Source organism: Tupaia chinensis, unplaced genomic scaffold, assembly GCF_000334495.1.
Source record: "Tupaia chinensis unplaced genomic scaffold, TupChi_1.0 Scaffold141165_1, whole genome shotgun sequence".
NCBI lineage: Eukaryota > Metazoa > Chordata > Mammalia > Scandentia > Tupaiidae > Tupaia > Tupaia belangeri.
The window spans coordinates 1,320,192-1,329,992 of record NW_006201028.1 but is presented as its reverse complement, the minus strand read 5'-3'; the positions used below and the strand labels follow the sequence as shown (position 1 = coordinate 1,329,992).

The following is a 9,801-nucleotide window of genomic DNA, read 5'->3' as shown; positions in this document are numbered from 1 at the left end:
AACGGTGCGTGGGGCAATGGGGCCCCCCAGTCTGGTGGCTCCTGGACTCCCACAGGTGGAGAGCAGGACGAGAGAGATCCAGGGAAGGAGGTGATTGTCCCTGGGTGTCTGCTGCAATGTCCAAGCTGTTGAAAGAAACATTTGAGGCACGACAACATTTCTATTATAAATTATTTTATTTAACTTATTTATTTATTTTCATTTGACCAGAAAGGGACAGAGAGAGAGAAAGAGAGAGAGAGAGAGAGAAAGTGAGAAAGCAAGCCACCAGGTCTGGGACTCGAACTGCAGTCTGCCATGTGGGAGTCCAGCGCTCTTAACCACCATGCCACCTGCTGGCCCCGAGGCACGATAACGTTTTAAAGACCTAGGAACCAGCAGTTAGCGTAATGGCTATGTCGCTGGACTCCCAAGTAGTCGACCGTGGTTTGCGTCCCGGACCCAGTGGCTTAAAACTCAAGCCGGGTGCATGTGTGTGCGTGCCCAAGATCCCAAGAGGAGAATGGAGAACGGATTGTGGCATGACCATCGCCCCTGTGGGGTGATTTCTCACTTTCTGTCTCTATGTCTCTCTCTGTCAGGCGAGCGCACGTGCCCTATAGTGAAAAAAAAAAATACCTCCCCCCCAAAAAAAAGAGAGAGAGAGAGAAAGAGAGAGTAAGAGAGGCCCTGCTGTAGAGGTGCAGGTTTTGGCATGATGCAAGACCAGGATTCAAAATCCAGATTATCTAGAACACACACACAACACACCCACCCCCAAGATCCTGGCTGGATGAAGGTTTAGAGGAGGTTGTTGATGTAATGAGTTTGTAACGTTCCTATAAAGAAATGGGGTAGGTAAGTCTAAAAAACATGTGAGAGAATAAAAGAATAAATGCTTAAAGGATGAATTGTGAGATCACAAAGAAGACTAGAATAGGGAAAGGTCAAGTAAGCTGAAGCATGGAAAAAAGTTTCCTGGAAAAATGGGCGTTTAAAATGAGCCTAAGGATTTTTTCCCCCCCGAAGGTTTTGGCTCAAAGACAATGACAAGGAAAATGAGAAAGGACACACACCCCCTCCCCCCAGAGTGGGCTGGCCACGCCACGATCTCTTCTCCTCCTGGGATTTCAGGCACACATGCACAAACCCAGCATGATTTTTAAGCTGTCCAGGCCTAGAACTCAAACCGCATTCAGCCAAGTGGAAGTCCAACGCATTAACCATCACGCCCCACCTGCTGGCCCTGGCTTAATGATTTAAGAACAGGAAAATTTTAGTTATGAGTATTAAGAACTTAACAAAGCTTAGGCAGCATGAATAAAGGTTTGCATATATAAAGACTTCCACTGGCAGATAAGCAGGAATACTACTACAATTGTCTACTTTAATCATCTGCCAAAAACCCTCAGATGTTTTATCTTGCAAATGAAGAAACAAATATGTCTATGTATATGTGCATATGTACATATGTAGAAAAGTCAGGGCAAGGTCAAAGGTCTTTGGAACACAACAAACAATTATTTGAGTGAGAAGACATCTGGCTTCTGAGTGGGAACCTTAGTTACCAGAACAAAACAGAGAATTAAAATGGGTGATGTTGAGAAAGTCAAGATTTTAGTTCAGGAGTGTGTCCAGTGCCACACCATGTAAAAGGGAGGCAAGAACAAGACTGGCCCAAAACCTCCAAGGTCTATTTGGGCAGAAGACAGATCAGAACCCTGGATTCTCTTACACAAATGCCAACAAGAACAAAAGTATCACCTGGGGAGAGGATACACTGATGGGGCATTTGGAGAATTCCAAGAAGTACATCCCTAGAACAAAAATGATCTTCATTAGCATTAAAAAGAAGTCAGGGGGTGAGCAGGTGGTTTGGTGATTAAGGAGCTGGATACTCCCACATGACTAACCACAGTTCCTAGTCCTGGACCTGGTGGCTTGCTTTTTCACTTTCCCTCTCCTCTGTCTGTCTGTCCTCCTGGTCAAATTTAAAAATAATAACGGTAAATAAATTAATTAAATTAAATAAATAATTTTTTAGAGGTTTTTGCTATAGGGCCCGTGCGCACGCCAGAAAGACAGAGAGAGACAGAGACAGCGAGAAATCACCCCCCCGGGGGGTGGGGGGGATGGCCATGCCGCAATCCCTTCTCCTCCATTTTCCTCTCAGGATCTTGGGCACATAGGCACATGCGCCTGGCATGAGTTTAAGCCATCACGTCTGGAACTCGAACTGTGGGCAACTACATGGGAGTCCAGCGACATAGCCATTGCACTAACTGCTGGTCCCGATAAATAATTTTTTAAAAAGTCAAAGCAGAGTTGATAGTTTATCTCAAAAAAGCTACTAATGAGTAATAGGTGGCCACTGCCTTATTTATGACAAAACAAAAAAATCTTATCGTTTTTGTGTACCATGTTTTTTTAAAAGAATTCTTTTATTTAACTTTCTTTATTTATTTTAATTTGAGCAGAGAGGGACAGAGTGACAGAGAAAGAAGAGAGAAAGTGAGAAAGCAGTCCACCAAGTCTGGGACTCAAACTGCGGTTGGCCACATGGGAGTCCAGCACTCTTAACCACCACGCCACCTGCTGGCCCCTATGTGTACCTTATTTTAACTGATCTTCTATACCAGAACTCAGATTATGAATGGCTGACAGGATATTTTTGTTGGATGGTCCTGATGTAAGTAATACTGGCTTGTGGTTAAATGAATATTGTTGGGGTTTTGAAATTTTGATAGTAATTTCAGTCCAGTAAATTCTATCACTATTTATTTGCCCTTTCTGAAAATGTAACCAGTAATTCATATGTAATGTTCATCTTTCAGGACCAGCAGATGGTGTAATGATTATATCACTGGACTCCCACACAGTGGACCCCAGTTCAAGTCTCAGACCCAGTGGCTTAAAACTCATGTGGGGGGCAGGTGGTGTGGTGGTTAAGGTGCTGGACTCACCACACGGCTAACCGTGGTTTGAGTCCCAGTCCTGGTGGCTTGCTTTCTCACTTCTCTCTCTCTCTCTCTCTCTCTCTCTCTCTCTCTCTCTAACTTGTCCTGTCCTTCTAAATAAATAAATAAAGTTAAATAAAATAATTCTTTAAAAAAAAAAAAAAGCTCACACTGGGTACATGTGCTTGCCTGTCCAAGATCCTGAGAGGAGAATGAAGGACAAGGGATTACAGAGCGGCCATCACCCCGGGGGGTGAGCGAGCGCATGTGCCCTACAGCAAAAATCTCTCTTAAAAAATGTTCATCTTTCTACGAAGATGGTAAATGATATCTCAAAACATACTGGAGACTGAGTTTTTATTTAGGTTTATATCTAACTGATTATATAAGCATATAAATGCTGGAGAAATTCCTTCACTTCTCAAAACCAAAACAGAGGTATTTGAGGGACCAGCAGATAGCATAATGGTTACACCATGGGACTTCCACATGGCTGAGCACAGTATGAGTACCAGACCCAGAGGCTTGAAACTCACACCAGGCACATGTGGATGCATTTCCAAAACTCCAAGAGAAGGGACTGCAGCATGGCCATCCTCCCAGGGGTGGTTTCTCACGTTCTGTCTCTCTGGTGGGTGCATACGCCCTATAGCAAAATTCTCTCTTTAAAAAAAAAAAAAAATTACTTGCGTGAACAAATTTTAAATGTCACATATCTTAGATTACCTAAACAAAACAAAGTATTTTAACTATTCTACTTCTAGAACCTGCTGATAGCACAGTTAAGCACTGCATAGTGGAAGTCGCATGTCACAACGCACATGGCCAGCCAGGTTCAAGTTCTACCTTACTTGTATGAAAAACATACCAGGCAGGGAACCAGCAGTTAGCGTAATGGCTATGTCGCTGGACTCCCACGTAGTCGATCGTGGTTCGCGTCCTGGACCCAGTGGCTTAAAACTCACGCCGGGTGCATGTGTGTGCGTGCCCAAGATCCCGAAAGGAGAATGGAGGAGAAAGGATTGTGGTGTGATCATCCTCCCTGGGGGGTGATTTCTCGCTTTCTGTCTCTATGTCTCTGTCTGTCTGTCTGGCAAGCGCACGCGCCCTATAGCAAAAATCTCTCAAAAAAAAAAAAAAAATCTCTCCAAAAAAAATACCAGGCACATGTGTACATGTACAGCATCCTGACAGTATAGAGAGCAGAAGGAAAAAGGACTGGTGTGACCAAACCATGTTAGGGGATTCTCATTCCCTCTCTTAATGGTATGCACTGTAACATTAAAATTAACAATTCTGATTTTATTAAACAAACAAACAAACAAGTTCCACTTATAAACCAGCCAGTGGCATGATGAGTCAAGGTTCCTGGACTCCACATGGCCAACCTTGGGGTAGAGTCCAAGACTTGAGGGCTTAAAAAAAAACATGCCCTGGGAACAGCAGCTGGCGTAATGGCTATGTCACTGGACTCCCATGTAGTCGACGGCACTTAGGTAGCTTAAACTCACACCGGGCGCCAGTGCGTGCATGCCCAAAATCTTAAGAGGAGAATAGAGAAGGGATTGCGACGTGGAGGGATTGCTACGTGGCCATCCACCCTGGAGGATGATTTCTCGCTTTCTGTCTCCGTCTTCCTGGTGAGCACACATGCTCTATAGCAAAAACCTCTCCAAAAACAAGAAAGAAAAAATGCCCCTGTGTGTGCCCAAATCCCACAGGGAGGGAGAAGTGTAGGAGAGGGGACTGCAGTGAGACCACCTCCCCCGCCCTGTGGGTGCTTTCTCACTTTTCCTTTCTCTCTCTAGCAAGCACGTATGTCCTCTGGCAAATTAAAAAAAAAAAAAAATCACTTATAGATATACAAATGTTAATCTCAAAAATGTATCATTTAAATCAAGTGAAACACTGCTATAACATAAACCTTTTTTTTTTTTGCTAGAGGGCACATGAGCTTGCCAGAGAGAGAGAGAGAGAGAGAGAGAGAGAGGGAGAGAGAGAGGAGAAAGCACTTTCCATGAGGAATGCTGAAGCTGAAATCCTTTCTCCATCTCTCCCGCCTTTCAAGACCTTGGACACATATGCACAGACACTGGGCTTGACACTACTGCATCCAAGTCTCAAACTGCAATGCTGGTCCTATAGGATCCTGCTGCCTTAATCGGGACCACAGAATAAGGTCCGCACACCTATTCTAAAGATTTAAAAATGAGGGGTCGGCAGGTAGTGTGTTTGTTAAGGCAATGGACTCCCACACTGCCAAGCTCAGTTTGAGCCCCAGACCTGGTGGCTTGAAAAATCACATTGGGCGTGTGTGTGTGTGTATGTGTGTGCCCAAAATCCCAGGAGGAAAATGAAGGGATTGTAGTGTTGCCATTCCCCAGAGGGGTGGGGGGGTGATTTCTCAATTTTCCTCTCTTTGTCTCTCTCCAAAGAGCGCATATACCCTATGGCAAAAACCTAAAAAAGTAATAATAATAAAAAAATAAAAACAATCTAAAAAAAAAAAAAAAAAAAAAAAAGGGGAACAGAAAAGGGAAGATGGGATCAGTAGATGGCATAATGGTTATGTTGCTGGACTCCCATGTAGTCGAATGCGGTTCGAGTCCTGGACCAGGCAGCTTAAAACTCACACCGGGTGTGTACGTATGCCTGCCCAAGATCCCTGGAGGAGAACAGACAAGGGACTGCAGTGTGGTCATCCTCCAGGGGTGATTTCTCACTTTCTATCTCTCTGTCTCTCTTTCAAGAGAGTGCACACACACTACAGCAAAAATCTCCCTCTTAAAAAAAAATATTCAAAAATGAATATTCTTGGGCCAGCCTATGACCTGGTGGTTAACAGAACTGGATCACTCACATAGGGCCAAAGCTGGTAGTTCAAGTGCCCAAACAGGTAGCATGAAAAACATACTAGGTGCGAATGTATGAATATCCCAATCCAGAAAGGAGAGAAAAATAGAAGAGGAGGGATTATTGCATGTCTATTTCCCAGGGGGAGGGGCAGTACTTTATCCCTCCATCTCTGGTGAGTGTCTGTGCTCTCTGGCAAATTTGAAAGAAAGAGAAAGACTGGAACCAGCAGATGGCATAATGGTTACATCACTGGACTCCCATGTAGTTCACTCCATCCCCCCATCAAATTAAGATAAATGAATGAATAAATTTTAAAAATTAAATAAATAGTCCTTAGACAGATAAATAAATAGGGGCCAGCAGGTAGCATGGTGGTTAAGGGCGCTGGTCTCCCACATGGCCAGCCAACTGTAGTTCGAGTCCTGGACCTGGCAGCTTGCTTTCTCACACTCCCCCCTTCCTCACTCTGTCCCTCTCTGTTCAAATTAAAATAAATAAAATTATTAATTTTATTTGTTTATTTATTTATTTTAATTTGACCAGAGAGAGACATGGGGGAGGGAGTGAGAAAGCAAGCCACCAGGTCCAGGACTTGAACCGTGTTCAGCCATGTGGGAGTGTCCAGCACCTTAACCATGCCACCTACTGGTCCCCTCAAGTAATTCTTAAAATAAATAAATAAAAATAAAGTATCTAGAGGCCAGTAGATGGTGTAATAGTTACATTGCTGGACTCCCACATGGCCACAATGGTTCGAGTCCCAGATCTAGTGTCTTAAAAATCACACCAAACATGTGTACGTACATGTTCACGAGGAGACTGGAAAAGGGACTGCAACACAGCCATCCCTCTGGGGGGTGATTCCTCACTTTCCTTCTCACTGTCTCTGTGTGTGTATGTCTGTTTCTCTGGCAAACGCACAAGCTCTAAGACAGAAACCTCTCAAAAAAACATAGTATCTGTAAATACTTTAATAAGATTTACAATTTACATGGTTTACTTAGAATCAGTGATTACTTCACTTGGCAAAGAAATTCACTCAGATTTCAGTGCTCTTTATCTTTTTAACTAATGAATCAAAATATAGCTTCAGTGGAATGAGAGATACCCATGAACGATTTGCTCATCTTCTTGAAATTAAGAATCTTTTTTATTTATTTATTTTTTTTTTGGTGAGAGGTTTTTGCTATAGGGCGCGTGCACTCGCCAGACAGCCAGAGAGAGACAGAGAGATAGAAAGCAGGAAATCACCCCCCAGGGGGGATGGCCACGCCGCAATCCCTTCTCCTCCATTCTCCTCTCGGGATCTTGGGCACGTACACACACGCGCCCGGCGTGAGTTTAAGCCACCGGGTCCGGGACTCGAACCGCGGTCGACTACGTGGGAGTCCAGCGACATAGCCATTACACTAACTGCTGGTCCCTTGAAATTAAGAATCTTATTTCTCAGAAATAAAGGGGGCTGGCAGGTGGTCTAATGGTTAAGGGCGCTGGACTACCACACAGCTGACCACAGTTTGAGTCCCAGACCTGGCAGATTGCTTTCTCACTTACTCTCTCTTGCTCTGTCCCTCTCCAGTCAGATTAAAATAAATAAATAAATAGGTAAATAAAATAATTCTTAAAAAAAAAGAAATAAAGTAATAATGTCTCATTCTTACTGTATTCAAGCTTCTTCAAGACTTATCAGGGAGGGATCAGCCCATGGCATAATGGTTACGTTGGTGAATTGACTACGTTGGACTCCCGCGTAGTCAAATCGTGGTCTGAGTCCCAGATTCAATGGCTTCAAACTAAGGCTGGGCACATGTATGTATGTCCACCCAAAATCCCGAGAGGAGAATAAAGAATGGACGGCAGCATGGCCATCCCCCAGGTAGGGGGAGATGTGTGTGTACATGCACGCGATGTGAGTAATTTCTCACTGTTTATCTCTCCAGTGAGCGCACGCACCCTATTGCAAAAATCTCTCAAAAAATAATAAATAAAAATTTAATAAAAAAGACTTTCAGGAATCTGTTTCCTAAATCAAGGTTCTGCCACAAGAATGTCAAAACAAAAGTTATTCAAATTAAAGAAGGGAGAGTAACACATTAAAATGGAACAAAGATTAGAGATGAGATAAATATTCTAATAGAAAAACCTACCTTAGGAAAATTACTAAAACATAAAAATGAAATCATTGAAACGAATTTGCAAAATGTAAACAGCTAATCATAGCCATTCAGAATGACAAATTTCTTAGAAAGAAATGATTAGCAGCATTTGCTGTTCCATAGTATTCCAAAACAGCAGATTAAAGTTAATTAAAAAGGCTTTTAATACTATTTTGACCTGTCTTCCAAAAACTAGCTTGTGAAATATTTACCCCAAATCTCTATTACAAGGCGTTAGTACACACGACTAGACACCAAATACCTGCCTGAAGATTACATGAATCTCAAGTTTTCAGTATTATCTAAATTTCATACAAGGGGACCAATTCTTCAAAGTAAAACTTTTTTAAATTAATAGTTACACAAAAGTATAATTTAGTCAAAATAATCTATTATTAGAAGAAAGTCATGGTAGAAAACACCATGACTAAACTTCTAAGTTTTCTAGGCTTACATCTGCATTCACACTTCATAAGCAAAATATCTGCCTATCATACAAATCAAAAAGTGATACATAACTCCCCCACAAGATTAGTAATGGTTCAAAGTGCAAATTTGTTTCAACTCACAGTTTTATATCCAAAAGAAATCTAAGCTCCTCCCAAGGTGACTTTGAGTCTAAGAATTTGAGCATGCAACTGTCACTTAGTATACAATGATCTCATTTACATATAAAATATATTTAACTTTTATTTTGAAATAATTTTATACTTAATTACCTAAACCCTGTAGGTGGTCTTTCTGAACCATATAATTCCTTAAGGGTAGAGACCTTGAGTACAGGACTATATATTGAAAATGTTCTATTAGTAGTAGTCTTGCTGCTTCGGAAAAATCGACATAAATATTGGGTTTTAAAAAAAATTATTTGCCTATCAGCTAATAAGAGTATAAAATAGAGTTCTACTTCAATCTATGACTTCTTTTTAATTAAAAAAAAAAAAGTACACTAAACCTCACTGACGCTGGCACACTCAGCACTATGCTGAAAGACAGTTATTAACTGGCAGAGAAGTTACAGCGACCTTTTCAAGATCTCTTAAAGTACTAATCATTAATATACAAAATTACAAAAGTTTAAAAACTAAGAATAACATTGAATACAGTAAAATAAAATATCCATGTAATAAAGCTGTTTCCAAGAGGTAGTACAAAAAAACACGGATTAAAAAAAACAACTCGTAACTCTTAACGAATGCCCTATCTGAACAGATGGAGCTTGACAAGTTTCAATGCACTCAGCCTTATATTATCTTACTTGACCATCGCAGCAACCCTGTGCCCTGATTTTATGAATGGGGAAAAGCGAGGATCAAGAGGTTAAGCCACTTGCCCAAGGTCACTCAGGAAATCAGGGGTGCAGCTATACACAGAAGGGTGCATTTCACCTGACCCTTTGCACATCATCCAGCCTCACCAACTGAAACATTCTGAGATTTATTTGAACAGGGATCAGACTCCTAAGGGTATCCGGCACTACCCCAACCCTGCCACAGAGGCGTGAGGCTTCCTCTGAAAGCTTTCCCAAGCAGGTCAGCCAGAGAGGAGGAAGTTGTGCCTGAGAGGCAGGCCACTGATCAGCCAGCCCAGCGAGGTGACAAGGCTGACAGGCACAGCCCCCAAAGGACCAGGCTGCATTCCCAGGAGCCCCTTCAGATCCGGCGCCGACGAGATGGTCTCGGAAACATCTGAAAACCTCCCAGTGAGTTTCTCCCCCTCCCGGACGCGAGGAACGAGCTGGGAATGAGCCAGAGGGTGACTGGCCACCGAGCAGGCCATGTGTCCAGCCCGTCACGCCCGCCTCGCCTCAAGCCGGCTTCTCCTGCCTCAACCGCAGCCAGAGGCCCAGCCCA

At 42.7% G+C, this 9,801-nt stretch overlaps 1 protein-coding gene across 1 annotated transcript in view; it reads right to left on the bottom strand.

Moving 5' to 3' along the window:
- IPO7 (importin 7) overlaps positions 1-9,801 on the bottom strand; it is a 75,415-nt gene that overhangs the window by 65,254 nt on the left and 360 nt on the right. The gene's annotated exons all lie outside the window — the stretch shown is intronic.